The sequence below is a fragment of the Cuculus canorus genome, chromosome 3 (assembly GCF_017976375.1).
Source record: "Cuculus canorus isolate bCucCan1 chromosome 3, bCucCan1.pri, whole genome shotgun sequence".
Taxonomy (NCBI): domain Eukaryota; kingdom Metazoa; phylum Chordata; class Aves; order Cuculiformes; family Cuculidae; genus Cuculus; species Cuculus canorus.
Genome location: NC_071403.1, coordinates 49,313,974 through 49,331,256, shown reverse-complemented (window position 1 = coordinate 49,331,256; position 17,283 = coordinate 49,313,974). Strand labels below are relative to the sequence as shown.

At 41.4% G+C, this 17,283-nt stretch overlaps 1 protein-coding gene across 1 annotated transcript in view; it reads left to right on the top strand.

The window, feature by feature from the left end:
* TIAM2 (TIAM Rac1 associated GEF 2) overlaps positions 1–17,283 on the top strand; it is a 178,487-nt gene that overhangs the window by 34,517 nt on the left and 126,687 nt on the right. The window lies entirely within an intron of this gene.

Sequence of the window (17,283 nt, the reverse complement as noted above, 5' to 3'; positions counted from 1 at the left end):
AATAGTGAACACCAGCACTGGAGGAAATGTAGGCTATCTGAATTGTTTCTCTCAAGGCAGTCATCCAACTATTAATGCTGCTGACTTCAAAACGGGTTGTATTTACAAAACTTCACTCCAGACATGCATCCAAATCTGTAAATAGCGTAGATGCACTTTTCTGTGTTTAAGGAGGGCAAAGGAGGGGTTTAAGCTTTTTCCTGCCCAGCTATTAAGAGTGTTATGGTGTGGTAGGTGTCTGTGTATCAAAGGTAAAGGAATGGATGAGTAGTTTCTGGTGTAGTCTGCATTGTTCCAGAAACAGAAAAGTACCAGTGAAGAGCTGCCCTATTTCTGATGTGTCGCTGACCCCAAAGCACAGAACAGTGTTAAAGTTTAGTTCTAGTGATCATCAGATGTTTTTCTGCTGTGGTCACAGATCTTGTGCATGGCAAATGAAGGAGAGATGCCTTGGTGCATCTGGGCTTATAATGATGTTTATGGGACGGTGTTTATTCAGCTTTTCATTATTTTGAATTGCTTCGGCATTGTTTGCCATTGTTAATTGTAGAAGCCCCACACTGTTAATACTGTGTGATATACTACACCAGGTGTGCTATTAGTTAGCACAAAGTTCAGATGCGTCTGGGCTTTGTAGCAGGAATCCACTGCACAACCCTGACAAAGCCACCTTTTAGGAAGTTCAGGCCTTGGGCAGTTCTGCACATCACAAAGTTCTAGGGAGCAGGGCTGGACAGGAACGCGTCCAGTTCATCCTCATTCCCTCAGTGTTTGTCTGATGCAGTCTTAAACACGTCCAATGGTGAGGGCTGCAATTTGAGGGATTCAGTCTCATCGCTTGCTAGGACAGGATTGGTTTTCTTGTGTGACAAAATACTTTGGGACAAAATTGTGCTGAATTAAAAAAGTAACTCTACCAGTTGCAGGTTTTTCTCTAACACACACCTGACTCTTAGAGCAGGTTGTTATACAATATTTAAACAGTTTAAACTGAACATACATAATTTTTTTTTTTTGGTAACCCCCTCATATCTCTTTAAATCGGTATATAGTGGAACATTGCTACATTTTGTTATGACTTTGGAGTTCTACCACTTCAGAGGAACTTAGGGCATCAATGTTGCAGAGTTAAACAAAAGTTAAGCAAAAGCTTTGCATTTGCTGTTCTTTGGTTAGCAAAGTATGTGACCCATTCTTTTCTGAAACAGGTTATTTTTAATACTAGCTTATACATTTAGGATATATTGTAAAATGAAAATGGATTTGGAAGAGTGATCAGTGTTATGTTGAATATGATTATAACAGTGAAGAAGCCCTTCTGAATTTTGGAGGTTTTCTTCTCAAAAAGGTGAAGTAATACAAACAAACAACCCCAAAACAGTCAACATGTAACTGGCTTTGATAGAAGTAAAGTTATGATGCTGTGCCATTGTGATTGACACAACTAGACTTACTGTTACAGTGTGATATGCCATGCTCTATTGCCTCAGGTTAAGTGTCACTGAGATTTTATGTACTGCAGCAACCTTAAGTCTGAATTTGTCATGTTAATCAGCCTGTTGGGGGCTTGGATTTTTCTTTGGTTTTGTTTGGTCTGTATTGATAAAAGGAATTATTGGACCTGATTCTAAAATTTAATGAAACTAATGTTTGTTGGGGGATTGAGTCCCACAACTGTCAGAACCTGCTGCCATTGTTTCTGCCATGTTTCAGTGCTGTGGGGTAGATGGACTATTTATTGCCTTGCAAGTTCTTCGACTTTTTAACTGTCAGTATGTTTTGTTTCTTTTTTATTGTGATCACCTGCAGCTTTCCAAAAAGCAGTTAAAACCCAGAGCAAGTTTTTCAGTGGCAGAAGAGGAGTTTGAGAACGATGTGAAGACATGGAAGAGAAAATTAGAGTGTGCAGATTCCTGGTGATAAACATATGAAAAGCATCCTAAAATTATAAAGCAATGTGGTTCATTAAAACATTAAGTTGCATTTTGGCTAAGGTGTAGCTGCATTTTTGGACTATCCCTTTAATTCTGCTCTGTTAATTACCTGCTGACCGGTTCCTGGGATGGAAGCAGCAGGAGCTGCGCCTGCAGCAGTTCCCTGACGTAGTGGTTTCTATCAGACAGAGCAATGGGACTGCTAAGGTCACTTTGAAAAGTGGGGTCTCCTGCTGTAGACCAGCAGACTGACTTGAACAAAAATCTAATTAAAAAGTCCAAGATATTAAGTAAAGCTCAAAGGTGTCATCTGTTCACTTTTACAGCCTGAAATTACTCACTGAATTGCGGTAACAAGTTTGATTTTTCCTGCAGTTGTGTGGCAGTTGAATTTTGTTGCAGCAGCTGGCCCATACAAGCAGAGTTGTGCAGACTCTGTTAATGTTACTAACCACTTGGACTTCATTGAATTTTCCAGCAAAGAATGTTCTAGTGATTGAGGTCATTTAAAACTTAATCTCATGGGAAGGCATTGATATCCTGCAGGTCCGGTGCTGATTTAACAGCTTAGAACATGCTTGGAAGGGGCAGCACATGCTGGGCAGTAAGAAGGTACCAGGCAAAGTGTGCTTCCTCAGGCTCTGCAGAAGCAAGCCCTTCCTGTCTGTCTGGAGTTCCCACTGGCAGGAGGCACAAGGATTGTTTCCTTTGCAGAGTGATGGGCTCTGGTTCCCTAGATGGTTCATGCGACTGAAAAGCCTGTTTGCTGTGCATTGCAAATAACCTTCAAAGTGTCACTCTGCCTTTGGGTACCACTCAGAAGACAAAAGCATGCACGCCCACACTACATGTCATCTCTCAACTTGCTCTAGAGAGTGATGTGTTGTGCATGCACAAGGTGTAGAAAACCTGAGCTAGGAAGAGAGCTGGTTAATGTGAGATATGGATGTACTAGAAGGTGGTAAGAGTATGTCTACTCTTGGTATGTGTTCACACTAGGTTTTCAATGGTGGTTTAGCCTGAGAAAGATGAACATCTGATTTTTCAGAAAAGTTTCTTTTGAAACAAAGCTGATGTATAATTGAGGTAAGTAGGTCATTATATGGTTGCTTCAATAGCTGTTTAATTTTGACCCAGCATTGCTGGCATATGCAGTAGGACTGCGGACTCAGATGTTCGATTAAGATATGATCAAAACTCCATCTGTATACTCTTGCAGCAAATTGTTCCTAGGTTAAAGTGATTAAAACCAAGGCTTGGTTCTTTGTTTCCTTTCCAAGTGCAGGTCTCACTGGTGTGATTGTTTGGATGAGAAAATGTAGACCCAGGGGAAACCCCCCCTCTTTTGTGACTGGGAGAGTAATCAAATGCAGGGATAAGTACACGCACCAGTGCCTTCACATAAAGTGCAAAACACAAAACTCTTAAAACACCTTTCAATAATATATAGTGTTGGTACCAACAGTGTACATTCAAACTTTATGCAAAACAAGGTAGGGACAGGCCAAAAAGAAGCTTTGTGTTTATTTTGGCAAGCCCGTGTGGCTGGTATTCAGGTGTAGTCCAGAGGAGGAAAGGTTCAAATAGACTAAGAAAGTGGAAGAAAGCTAGAGGGAAGCCTTGTGGCTTGCTGGTTAAGCTTTATATTCAGGAAACAATTTCTTATTGACAGACAACAGCAGATAAACTCAGTTACTGAGCAATCTGGTATGTGCATTTTTTTTGCAGTGTAACCCTAGAAGGATATATAAGGCCATAAAACTTCAAGTTGAGGTAATGTTTATATCTCCAAAGCTGGCTAGCTGTAGTTATTGCCTGTCCTTATTTTCTAGGCGGACATCAATTTCCCTGTTGCTTCGGTGTTCTCTGTCACAGCCTTTTTGGCGAGGATCATCAGCCTTACTAAAGGCAACACTGAAAAGTTAGGCATGCCTGACAAAGATTAACCCTCCAGCCACAGGGCGGCTCTCCCTGTTACCTCTATCCAGTTTGACACTTCTATAAGCTGGCACTACTGGCAAGATGCTGAGATGAAACGAGCAAAGTGCAGCTTTTCCCTATGGAGGTGTTGTGAGTGTGCTATGGCAAAGGGAACACAACTTCCTAGGGAGAGTGTGGGATGCCAGTCTGTTGCCCTGCCAGGATAACTGCCTATGTGTGCCTACTCTTGCTCTGCGGCCAGTGAGATGTAGCTTGTCCTTCATGCCACAGAGCTCATCCTCCTTCACTGTAATGTGAGGTGGCAGGGGCTTCGTGTGTGTAAGTGGGGTGGCTGATATCCGGTAAGCATTGGAAAAGGTTTCTCCTGGTCTGTATGGCCACGTTTGACCTTGTGCATGAGCACGGAAGCAGCAGGACTGTATTTATATTTCTAAGGGGCGTTTTAACCGAGCTCACTGTCAATCAAGGTAGTTCATTGTTCTCCCACCTGAGCCTTACCACTGTGATCAACACTCTACAGACATCCCTGCTCGAAGTTCTGACAGCTGCTGCTTTTTGTCTGCTCAGAGATATTATATACTCTTCTGACGAGGATGAGTTCTCATTTCTGCTCCCTCATTCCAATGTCCTGTGAAACCTTACAGTGTAATCTACCTTCCCTACTGAAATACTGTCTTTTATCCTGATATGTCAGAGGTCTTTTTTTCCTTTTTAAAGATTATGTACATGAAATGTTCCCTACAGTCTTCAGCTGTATTTGCATATGGAACTAATATCTTAAAAACCACATTCTGCTTTCATATCAGAGAATGACATATTTCAAAATCATTGATTAATACAGGATAATGTTAAATATGACAGCAAAATGATCTTGGAAATAGAATGGCCAGGAAAGAAAATAATGGATAGTGGGTACTGAGTATCCTCAATTCAAAACAAAATCAGTATTTCTTGTTTACGTGGTTCATATGTTGTACAATCTTTCATGTTTTATAAAAGCATTGTGGATAATATTAAAAAGGCATTTGTTTTTTGGTTTTTTTCTGTCTAAAAGACAATATTTAAGAAAATGTTGTGCCTCCGTATTTGCCATTACAAGCAGACAGTGCTTAGTCCAGTACTAATGTTGCATGTGTGACTTGATTTTTTTTTTTTCTTGCATTTCTGTCTGACCTGTTGTTGGCATTTAAAAATAATTATTGATGGATCTGAACAAAGCAGGTGTGCTGAATTTAGGATTTTTATAAACATAATTAAAATACTTTTTTTTAAAGAAGAAAATAATATATAATAATCCAGTAATCTGGACTTCATAGCACTTCTCTGTAGCAACACAAACGTGGTAAATGTTTCTACAATGCTGCAGAATTTATTTTTGAGATGACTGGGACAGTAAATGTAGCTTCAGCTCATTTGTTGAGGTCTTATGTGAAAGGTTTTGTTTTCGTATGCTGATACAGTTGCTGTTTAGGTTGCTTCTAAGTGGGTAGTTTATATGTGAGTAACAGCTATTGTTAGAGTTCAGTATCTTATGAAAGATGTTTGGCTTTTAGGTATGTTTCTCCCTTTGAAGCTATCAAGCCATTTGATTTCTGGAAATGTTCTTTCTTTGAAGTCTCTGTAGTACATCTGAGGAGGTGACAATATAATTGCAAACCTCCCTTTCATTTGGGACCAGAGTGGACTTTGAATGGAAACCAAATGGTGCCACCCACTTTTCTGCATCACTGATAAGCTGAGGAACTTCCCTCTAACCTTAAGCAAAGAAAAATCAAGACCTCCCACCTCCAGTTTTAGAAAGTGCAGTGCTCTGGATTGAGTCACTGCAAAACTGAGTTTTAATGTTGCAGATCTTTTCCTGCATTATTAAAATGTGACTGCTGTAAAGAGCGGTGGGTTGTGTTTTGTTGGACATGAAACAGCAGAAAGGGCAGGGCACAGTCCAAATCTTTATCCCAGGGATCGATAAATCAACTACCTAAGCATGAAATCTTGTTGGCGTATCAGAGGAAGAGGCAGAAGTTGTACGGAAGATCGAAGGCGTCAGGAGTGGTGATGACTGCAATTTTTATTGTTTTAGTTTTATACTTCAAAGCTTTTTCTTTACCCTTTTCTGCTTTATGTGTTGGCACAATGGATGAAATTATGTCACTATTGAAGTTAGTGGGAAGTCTGACATCAGCTTTAATGGCATCATGGTGTTTTAAGATGGTTTGAGTGTTTATACAGCATGTGTGTATTTTACGATTTCTTGGTTTGTAGGTAATAGTGAAAGTGTTAGGTGTCTTTTTCAGTTACATGAAGAAAATTATACTTACTTTTACAGTGGGAAGTTTCACCTAGCTACAGCAGATTTTGTACTGATTTTCTCAAAACTTCTTTTTTTTTTTTTTGTCATAGGAAAGGGTGTTTTTGCTGGCAGAGTAACTCTCAGTTAAGACAGAAAATGGCAATACCCTTTAAATTTTAAGTTATAAAGTAATAGAACTAATCTTGTATTTCTTTGCTGATTAGTCGACATGTTTTAGATATTTCTTAATGTGACCACAATATACTTAATGGTAAAATTGCACATGAAGGCTTTTAAGCCCTGCTAATTCCTTTAGAGGGTAAGGAAAAAAAATGCAAGCTATAATTACATTTAATTATATTACATTTACTGTGCCTCTGACACTGTCTCCCACAGCATTCTTCTAGAGAAGCTGACGGCTCTCGGCTTAGACAGGTGTTCTCTTTGCTGGTTAAAAAACTGGCTGGATGACTGAGCCCAGAGAGTTGTGGTGAACAGAGCTAAATCCACTTGGCGGCCAGTCAAAAGCAGTGCTCCCCAGGCCTCTGTATTGGGGCTGGTCTTATTAAATATCTTTATCAATGATCTGGATGAGGGGGTTGAGTGCTCCCTCAGTAAGTTTGCAGGTGACACCAAATTGGGTGGGAGCGTCGATATGTTTGAGCGTAGGAAGGCTCTGCAGAAGGATCTGGACAGGCTGGATTGATGGGCTGAGGTCAGTTGTGTGAGTTGCAGCAAGGCTAAGTGCCAAGTCCTGCAGCTGAGTCACAACAACCCCATGCAATGCTAGAGGCTTGGGGAAGTGTGGCTGGAAAGCTGCCTGGTGGAAAAGGACCTGGGGGTGCTGGTTGACAGTGGACTGAAAATGAGCCAGCAGTGTGCCCAGGTGGCCAAGGCAGCCAACAGCATCCTGGATTGTATTAGAAATAGCGTGACCAGTAGGAGTAGGGAAGTGATTGTGCCCCTGTTCTTGGCACTGCTGAGGCCCCACCTTGAATACTGAGTTTTGTTTTGGGCTCCTCACGTGGAGGTGCTGCAGCATGTTCAGAAAAGGGCAATGAAGCTGGTGAAGGGCCTGGAGCACATGTCTTGGGAAAAACGGCTGAGGGAACTAGAATTGTTTAGCCTGAAGAAGAGGAGGCTGAGGAGAGACCTTATTGCTCTCTACAGCTACCTGAAAGGTGGGTGAGGTGAGGTAAATGCTGGTCTCTTCTCCCAAGTGACAAGTGATAGGATGAGAGGAAATGGCCTCAAGTTGGTGTCAGGGGAGGTTTAGATTGGATATTAGGAAAAATTTCTTTATGGAAAGAGTGGTCAAGCATTGGAACAGGCTGTCCAAGGAAGTGGTGGCATCACCATCCCCGGAGGTGTTCAAATAACATGTCGATGTGGCACTTTGGGACATGGCTTAGTAGGCCTGGTGGTGTTGGGCTGATGGTTGGACTTGATGATCTTAAAGGTCTTTTTTCAACCTTTTTTCAATCTTTTTTCAAATGATTCTATGATTCTATAAAGTATGTGTCAGTGCAATCTGCTTGCATACACCCCTGTGTTCAAATTCATATAGCATACTTCTGCTATATTTTCCTGGAAAATAATGTATAACGATATCTTATTGACTCTTAGCCTAGGACTCTGATGTTAGATTCCTTTTTTTTTAAAAAAACATATTATGTACTTATCTGCATATGTGGTTTTAATATATTTTAATTTCCATTAAAAGACTGTATGAAAGGTGAGTGGGAATAATAGAATATTGAGGAGTAATGAGGTATCAGGCTTACATTTCTTCATTTTCTGTCTATTTTTAACTGGTAAAATATACTTGGATGAAAAGCAGTTCTCTATACTGTGCATTCCGTTAAACCCTTGGGAGCTATGTCCTAGCATGCCTTAATAAAATTCATGTTAAAATGTTACTGAGTTCACCTGGCTTCCAGGAGGTGGTCTTCTGTTGTACATTGGCAAGCCTGACTGAAACATTATTATTTGTTTGCATCTGCTGATATCTTGCTGTAGCCTGAATTGAGTGTTCTTGAGGGCAAAGACTGAATTATGGCCTTGTCTGATACCTGACACTAGCAGCTTATGGGAAGAGGACGGATGCTTTTGAGCATTGGAGCAGAATAAGATGTGCTAGCGAGACGGTATCTGAATGGAACTGGGTGTAATTCATAGTACCATGGAATGGTTTGGATTGGATGGAATCTTTAAAGGTCATCCAGTCCAACCCACCTGCAATGAGCAAGGACATATTCAACTAGATCAGGTTGCTCAGAGCCCAGTGCAACCTGCCCTTGAATGTTTCCAGGGATGGGGCTTCTGCCACCTCTCTGGACAACATCTTCCAATATTTCACCACCCTTCTGGTAAAAAATATCTTCCTTATATCTAATCTGAATCTACCATCCTTTAGTTTAAAGCCATTAACCCTTGTCCTGTCACTACAGGCCCTGCTAAAATGTCTGTTTCCACCTTTCTTATAAGCCCGGTTTCATGAGGGAGACAGATGAGGAGAAGATGAGAAAGCTCTGGCATGAGCTTACTGTGACTTTTCTCCATATGGCCTTCTTTTCCCCAGCCATTACTTCAGCGTTCACCACACATTAATCTTCAGCTTTCTTGTTTTCACAGCCGCTGCAGGTTCCCCCCCATCTGTTCATAGCCACTGTAGATGAACCATGACAGTACTGAACGGTTAATACCCAATAAAGTATATTTCCAGGCAGCAAATAACTAACTATTCCATAACTTGTTGCCTTGTTCATCCTTTTCTCCTCTGAGGACTCAGAAACCATCCTGGGAAGCCTTTTTGGTGCTTGTTCATTCCTTGTGTCAGCAGCATCTGGGTTGTTTCAGGAGTTCAGCAGATTGCTGCATTGAAGTTTAGGAAATGATTGTAAGATGTCTGTGTTGGTTCATTTCCTGTGTGTCATTTCCTGTGCTATTTCTACAGAATAGCCCTTTCTGTTACACAGACATAAATCACCAGCACTATAATGCTGCCATAGAAAATGGAGCAGTATTTTGCACACACACACACATGCAATAAGACTGTAGTGTTGTTTATTAATGCTATTAAATATACTTAATATAGTGGTAGAATTCTGGAAAATCAAGAGTGAATTTCTGTGGGAGTAACAAAATAGCAAATTAATGTGTATTTGTGTCTCATTTTGTTATAAGTCTTAATGTATTTGTCTTCTGAAAGACCTGTGGAACAAGTTGAGTTTTTAGCTAATGCACATATCCTCTATTTTTTACAGGCTGTAATTTCCTTACTGTTTGCTTTGTTCTCAGAATATTTTTCATTTCTTCTTAAAAGTAATGTGAATTTAGATCAAAGTATTAGCAAATAGGACAGGATTGGCTGTATACCCGGAATCTCAAAATCAGTATTTATCCAGACTATATATAGCTGATTGATTAAAGTGGTTTCAGGTTTTGTGCAAGTCAAGAAGCTATTTATGCGTTAAAGTAAAAGCCATAGAGTTGAACAAAGTTTTGATTATTCACAGAAGTTGGAAATGAAAAGATATTTGATTTCCAAGGCTTTTGTAGAATTAGTAAAGGAAGATTTATAGTAAAATTCAGGAGATGAAGACTGGGTTCACTAAATTCTTTGAACTTCATGGAGAAAACCACAGGGAATGAAGTTGATGTTTGACAGTTTTTAAAATAAACATATTGCGAGGCCAGAAGTGATCACCATGATCATTTAGTTTGATTTCCTGAATAGCGCAGATTGCGTGACTGAAGTTTTTTTCCATTCTAAAGAATCATTAGTTCACATATTTTTCTTTTGAAAAAGAAAATAGGCTGCAGTCCTTGATGGTCTGCTTCATGATTACTTTATTTCTATAATTCCCCCCAAACCTTGCGTTTCCTCTGCTGCTGCGGGTCACTGCTAGAGGCTGGTTCCCCTAAATGGACCTGTGAGCCTTACCCACCACATCCCTCTCCAGGCTCTTGCAGGATGTAGTGAAATAAGCAATATATCATAGAATCATAGAATGGTTTAAGTTGGAAGAAATCTTTAAAGATCATCTAGTCTAACCCCCCTCCGCACAATGGGTAGAGGCACCTTCCATTAGACCAGGCTGCTCAAAGCCCTATCCAACCCAGTCTTGAACTAAAGCCACTTTCTTTGTGGCTTTACCAGTTGCTGCTTTTTTGCAGGTATTTTAACAGACAGTGCAAAATGTGAAATCCTTTCTTGCTGAATTAAACCTGCAGCCCATAGGAAAAGATGCAGCAATAGAGTTTAGGATAGCTCCCCATCTATCTGCTGACCACCAGACTGCCTGAAGAAGCCCTCTTGTCTGTGCACCCATCTCTCTTCTCCTTGTCTTTCCCTTTCTTCACCCCGCCCTCCACTGGGGATAACAAAACTGCTTCCGCACAGTGCTTCTGGATGTGTAAATGAAGAGCACTATTTGTTATGATAATATGCCCCATGTAATTGTTTGAACATGCTTTGCCAGGCAGTAGCAGGTGGCATTCAGCAGTAAACAGCCTGATTTTTTAACTAGTTATGATAGCAGAAAATGGTAATAATTTCCCTAGACAAAGCATTGGCATCACTCAACATGGTGGGGATTTTACTGTCAATGAGATCTGGGTCAACATTCATCCGCTGCTGGGTTTCTTTTCCCTCACCCCTGCCCTTGGCAACTTTGAAGATTTGCCCTATGGGGACAGAAATGAGAATTTGATTGTAGTGCTGAGTGTTGCCTTCTGCAACAAACAGTTATGCTTATTGACAGTCCTGGTCAGAACCATGCCATTAGATAAAATGTTGTGAAATTTTAATTCTGAGGCTTTATAACTGAAAGGTTTCCAAATCCTTAGTTGCAGAGTCACTGCTTCTGTCTAGACTGTGGAAAGAAAAGAGCAAGTGTTACACTGCAAGAGGTAGCTTAGCTTTAGGCTAAAAACTAACAAAATATTATGTATGTCGCACAGAAAACTGGCTTTGTCATGAAGATCAGTTTTCATTTGAAGAAAAAAAAAGAAAGTGCAGAATTGTACTGTCTGCTAGTGGATGTTTTTTTTCCAACCACTTCTGTAAGGAGTATATGGAAAATTTGTGCTATAATTCTTCCCAAACTGTTGTCTAAATATGAAAGGGCTATTTTAAAGCAAATAAAGTATTAAAAAGATTCAAAGCTATTAGTTGTTGGCTCTGCATTATTTATTTAGAAATAATTGTTTTTGCCTATTTCCTGTAAAAATGGATCCAACCTGCTGATACTTGCAACAACAGTTTTTTTGTTTCATTTTGGCACAGTCAGTTACTGGAGGCTTTTAGCACCATTGTAAGGGGTAATACGTCATTTCCCTCCCATGCTGCCTTCTTTTGCTAGTTTGTCTGTATGTGTCACCTTCCTAAAGTAGCTTGGTCTGAAATGTCCTTATACTTGGAAAGCTCTCCCTGACATCTATAAAAAGGTTTCCTTAGTGAAAATGAAGCCGATGTATTTCTCATCTCTTCTTGATGAGGTTGGCCTACAGCTGATCCCAGCTCTCTTTATAACAGCCTTTTATATACTGAAAGAATATTCTGCTTTCCATTTTTTGTTCTCTTTTCTGTAGAGGTTTGCCCTTCCCTGTTAGTTTCTTCAAATTGCCTATGTTGGTCTTTTAAATAACTAAACAAACTAGTTCTCTAAAATTTCCAACAATATTAATAAAAGAATTTTTGTATTTGATAATTTTATTAAAACAAAGAATATTTTGATTTTGTTTAATAAATTTATGGCTCGTATTGGTTTGTGCCTATATCTTTTTATTTGTGGTATCATTCCTACTTCTTTCTTGCACACTTAGGAAAAAAAAAAGGTGTACTACCATAAAAAAATAAAACCAACAACACAAAAGTAATTATTTGCATGAGAAGAAATGTACATAAATTTCCATTTATTTAAGGAAATAGTTTGAGCTACTCTCAGAGGTCATCACTTTTTTCCTACCTCTTGTCATTGTGATGCTTTATTCTGTGACTTATTTGTAGGGCATTCTTGTCAGACAAATGGAAAAATATGGATTTCATTTTGGTTCTCAATTGTACCAGTGTGAAAGATACAGGACAGAGTTGTTTTGCTGGTGCAGATCAAGAATGTGTCACACATTCAGAGGAGCTTATCACCTAAATTCAGCAATGTAATATGCAAATACATGTTGAGGATATTGCTAGCAGAAGAAAGGAAGTTGGTAGATGGATAAAATTTCAAAATGTTCTTATGTATTTATCTGTTTAATTTGATGACGGGGCTTGCATTTTGTACCCATCTTCTTCAAATCAAATCTCCCTCCTTGTACGTTTGAGAAGGAGAGTTGGGCTCTTAGACCTCGTGCTGCTGTAGAATTCGTATGTGAAAATGCATTCAGATGCTTTCAATGAGATAATGGAGCATTTGGAGGTGGGCTGTGCAGTATCGGATGCGTCAGAGAGCAGAAATGGTCTGGGGTGGGGTTCCTTTTGGCAGACACCAGATAGCGACCGGGATCCGTTAGAGCAGCTGCAGGAAAGGGGATCCCTCCCGGAGTACCCCTTGTGATACTGGCACCTCCTGTGCTGGTGGGAAGATAACTCTCTCCAGAAGGTGGGGTGCCAAAATACATGAAGAGATGTCTTTTGGGTGAGCCCTTCTTGCTGCCCTTAGAAAAGGGCCTGAGAGTGGCCTTCACACTAGGTTCAAGCCTTTGACGTGATTAGGGAAAGGTCTGGTGTGAGGGGTGCAGGCAGGGAGATGGGCAGGGCTGGACAGGCAGCACCTCGCTCCACGCACCTATACTGTGGTTGCACACATGATGGTTTGTATCACCTCTGGAGTCCTCCTCTCAGCTGGTGGTTGGAACACAGTTGCACCTGTTCTCTCTATTTCCAGAGCCACAGGAACACCAGCGAATCAGATGTCATGGTGCATTTAGCCTGGGAGACTTTCCAGAAGGGTGTGGCAGCTAGCTACAAATAATTTTATGTTGCAGGGGAAAACTGATCTAGATTGGTTGTCTGATGTCAGAGCATCAGAGCTCTCTGATTGACAAATAGTTCATATTCAGTGCTTCATTTTGTTTTCTTTAATAAGCCATTATAGTGGAAGAAAAGATAGCTGTTCAAACATTATTCAAAGCCAGTTTTGATGCCACAGCACAGACAGAAAGAAGAAATATAACAGAAGATGATGCTCCTGCTAGTCTGGGTGGGCAGAGGAACTTGAAGTCCAAGGATGTGAGTGGGAGAAGCCCACATAAGCCCACAGGATGACAGCGTGGCCATCTGGCTGTCTCGCAAGCGTTGGCTCGGATGTCCTTAGTTCTCCTTGTATGAGAGATTTGTAGCACACAGCTGTAGCAGAAAGTGTTACCCATATCCTAAGGGCCTGGTTGCAAAAACCAAGTGATGCAGTTAGATAAGCACGCGCGGAGAGGCAGGCAGTTGCAATATATAGGGCCATGCAGCAAAGGAGCTCCCCTCCACTAGGAGCTTGGCCCCCCTCACTGCCCACATTCCCAGACAGCATGCTTCAAACCAGTGGAAGGCTGCTTGAGGTGAACCTAATGGGCATGACCTGACCTGCTATGCTGCCCTGCATGGATAACGGGTTGGGTTTTGGACACTGGTTCTCAGACTGCAGTTGGAGCTGGAAGCAAGGCGGAGCAGGTAGGGTGGTTGGCAGGGGCCGGAGAGAGCAGCTGTGTCAAAAAGGGAGACTCGTGCAGGAGGGGAAGTGGGGTTGGAGAAAAATTGATTGGTGCATGACATTTGTGGTGCTGATGTGAGAGTAAAGGAAGGTGGGAAGAGGAGGTGGTGGAGAATAACTAAAAAAAGAATCCAGGAAGCACAGGAAAGAAAGTCAGTACAAGTAGTTTATGCTTTATAATTACTTGGTGAGTAAAAAGGCAACTATGAGACTTGTCTCTGAATGGAAATCAAAGCTTGCATTTAATTTGGACAGCCTGCATATAAGCTTGCATATACTTTGGGCACTCCATCATTGCTCAGGTAGTAACATACCTGAATTGCTATGCCAGGCTATGTCCATGAGGATTCTTGTAGCTGTAGAAATTGTTTGAGTTTTTAATTAGGCTTTTCGTTGAAGAGAGGTCACTTTCATGTAGTGAAGCCTGTATGTGCAGATGTTTCTTATCTTCTTGGAAAGGGAACTAGGATAGTTATTTCAAGGCAGACAGGATAACCCTTATCTAGTGCTCTCATTTTTTCTATTACTGCAAGATGAGCAATATGTCACAAAAGAGGAAAGGCTTATTTCCAGGAAAAGTAGCAGTTTAAAGTGTTGATGAGTATGTTATTGGAGGGGAGGGGAAACCTGAAGCACCCTCTCGGAGTACTTTGTATCTTGTATTTTCATAGCAAGAAAGAGGCATGCATATGTTCTGGCTGCAAGATTACTCAGAAGAGAACAGCTAGTACAATCACCTAGCTATCTCTGGCACTTATTTAAAAGGGATGAATTAGTTTCCAGGGTGCCTGGGACATTCCACTAACTAGTAGGAACTTGAATTACTGATTAACTCTACCAAGTTAGCTAAGATCAGAGGAGATGAATCCTGCCTCCCTTTTTCCTCACTGCTGGAGATGCCTGGCACAGAAGAGTTGTTCAGCGGGTGTCCAGGCAGCACTTTGGCAAGGCTTGGGCTGCTTGGCAGAGACACATGCTGTCTCTGAGTAGCAGCAAATACCAGCTCTTGTGCACTATTTGGTTGCTGCACAGATGGAGTCAAAATGGCATTTCAGGCTGTCTTCTCCATGGTTGTTTATGGCTTGTAGTGGTTTCAGGAAACACTGCGGTATTAATGTTGCTGGGATTCTTGAATGGTGCCATTTCCGTCACTTCAGGAGCCATTGTTCTGGTGTGTGAAGGGCTGCAGAGCATTTGTCTGACACAGGCACATAAATGTTTGTGCTAAGACGTATTGCCCTTTTTAAAAAAAAAAAATAAAGCAAAGCTTTAATTTTCTTACAACATTTTTTTTTCAGGATCTGTTGCTGGATTCTTATAGAGCTTAACCATAAGCCTGCATAAAGAGAACCTGGAGATTAGAAACTGATCCAAGAGATTCATACATTTGCGTTGGATTGAGAAGAGGAAATCTCTTCCTTTTTCAGATGCAGATAACTCATCTAGTTATTACTATGCATTGCCTTCCTGCAAGTTATTCTCTGTAGTAATGCAATTATCAATGTTCACAGGGAGAGCAGAAACCAACTTTCCTATGAAGTTGTGAATCACACTTCTGTTGACATGCTTCTTAATAGTCTGCATGAACAATGGTAGTGGAGATATTAATGATGAATTACAATATGAATGTGAATGTACTGTGAATTATAATATGAATTATCTTTTGATTTACAGAATTTATGTCTGTTGAGCTAATACTGCTCACTGAGATGGGGTTACCTGCTGTATTTACAAAGAAATGGTCTTGTCTCGTTCTGTGATTGGCCTCGTTAGACCTGTTAAATCATAGAATCGTAGCATAGTTTGGATTGGAAGGGACCTCAAAGATCATCCGGTTCCAACCCCCCTGCCACGGGCAGGGACACGTCCCACTGGATCAGGCTGCCCAAGGCCTCATCCAACCTGGCCTTGAACACCTCCCGGGATGGGGCAGTGACAGCTTCCCTGGGCAACCTGTGCCGGTGCCTCACCACCCTCATGGTGAAGAAATTTCTCCTTATGTCTAGTCTAAATCTACCCCTCTCCAGTTTATACCCATTGTCCCCAGTCCTATCACTATAAGCCTTTGTAAACAGCCCCTCTCCAGCTTTCCTGTAGGACCCCTTCAGGTACTGGAAGGTTGCTATAAGATCTCTTTGGAGCCTTCTCTTCTCCAGGAGGAACAACCCCAACTCTCTCAGCCTGTCCTCAAATGGGAGGTGCTCCAGCCCTCTGATTATCTTTGTAGGTCTCCTCTGGACACATTCCAATAGCTCCATATCCTTCTTATGTTGAGGATTCCAGAACTGGACGCAATACTCTAGCTGAGGTCTCACCAGAGAGGAATAGAGGGGCAGAATCGCCTCCCTTGACCTGCTGCCCACGCTGCTTTGGATGCAGCCCAGGACACGGTTGGCCTTCTGGGCTGCGAGCACACATTGATGGCTCATGTCGAGCTTCTCATCAGCTAGCACCCACAAGTCCTTCTCTGCAGGGCTGCTCTCAATCACATCATCCCCATCCTGTATTGAAACTGGGGGTTGCCCCGACCCAGGTGCAGGACTTTGCACTTGGTCTTGTTGAACCTCATGAGGTTCTCACAGGCCTACTTCTCCAACTGGTCCAGGTCCCTCTGGATTACAAACAGTCTTAACAACTGCTCCTAGATAGATTAAGTAATATTCTTTCAAATTTGCTGCTGGAGAAGCTAAATGTGATCAAAGGTGCAAACCAGTGGTATTGAATCTGGTATCTGAAGCCAGAAGCTGCTTCCTGCTTAGACAGTCTTTTGAGCAAGTTTATTGTTTCATGAATGTTTTCTGGTTTTGTAACTGTGGCTTCTTAAATCATGGTTCATTAAAGTGAAATTAATCTAAACCCAGAGCTGATGTAGTTTTGGTAGGATACTGTAAAGCCTGATAGTTTCCCATTGGCTTGTACAGAAGTGGTTGTTTTGGAAGGCAGTCTCCACTAGCAATTGCAGCTGTGTACTTCAGCAGACATGCAGGAACTGGATGTTTCTTCGGAATTATTTTGTAGCTTTGACAGGAATATCATGAGTCTGAATAGATGCTGTTGTTTTAAATTTGTTTGTTTTTTTCTGTGAAATACTGATCAAAGAAATAGCTTTGACTGTTGTAGGATATACCTGACTCCCTTGTAAGATCCTAGAGAAGGATTAAATGCTATAGTCATGGTGTTTAGGGGCACTATATTTGGTTGGTATGGGCAATGAGTCTCTGACTATTGTTTTCCACAGACTAGCTTGTTTCCAGGACAGCTCCCAGGATATTTTTGTGCAGCCTTGTGGGGGGGCGATGTGGGCTCCTGGGCCACCCCTAGGCCACAGAAGTGCTGGAGGAGTATGGAGTGCAGAGGGGCAGTCTTGGCCACAGAGTGATCTTACAGACTTCTCCCTTGTGTTTTGCTGCAT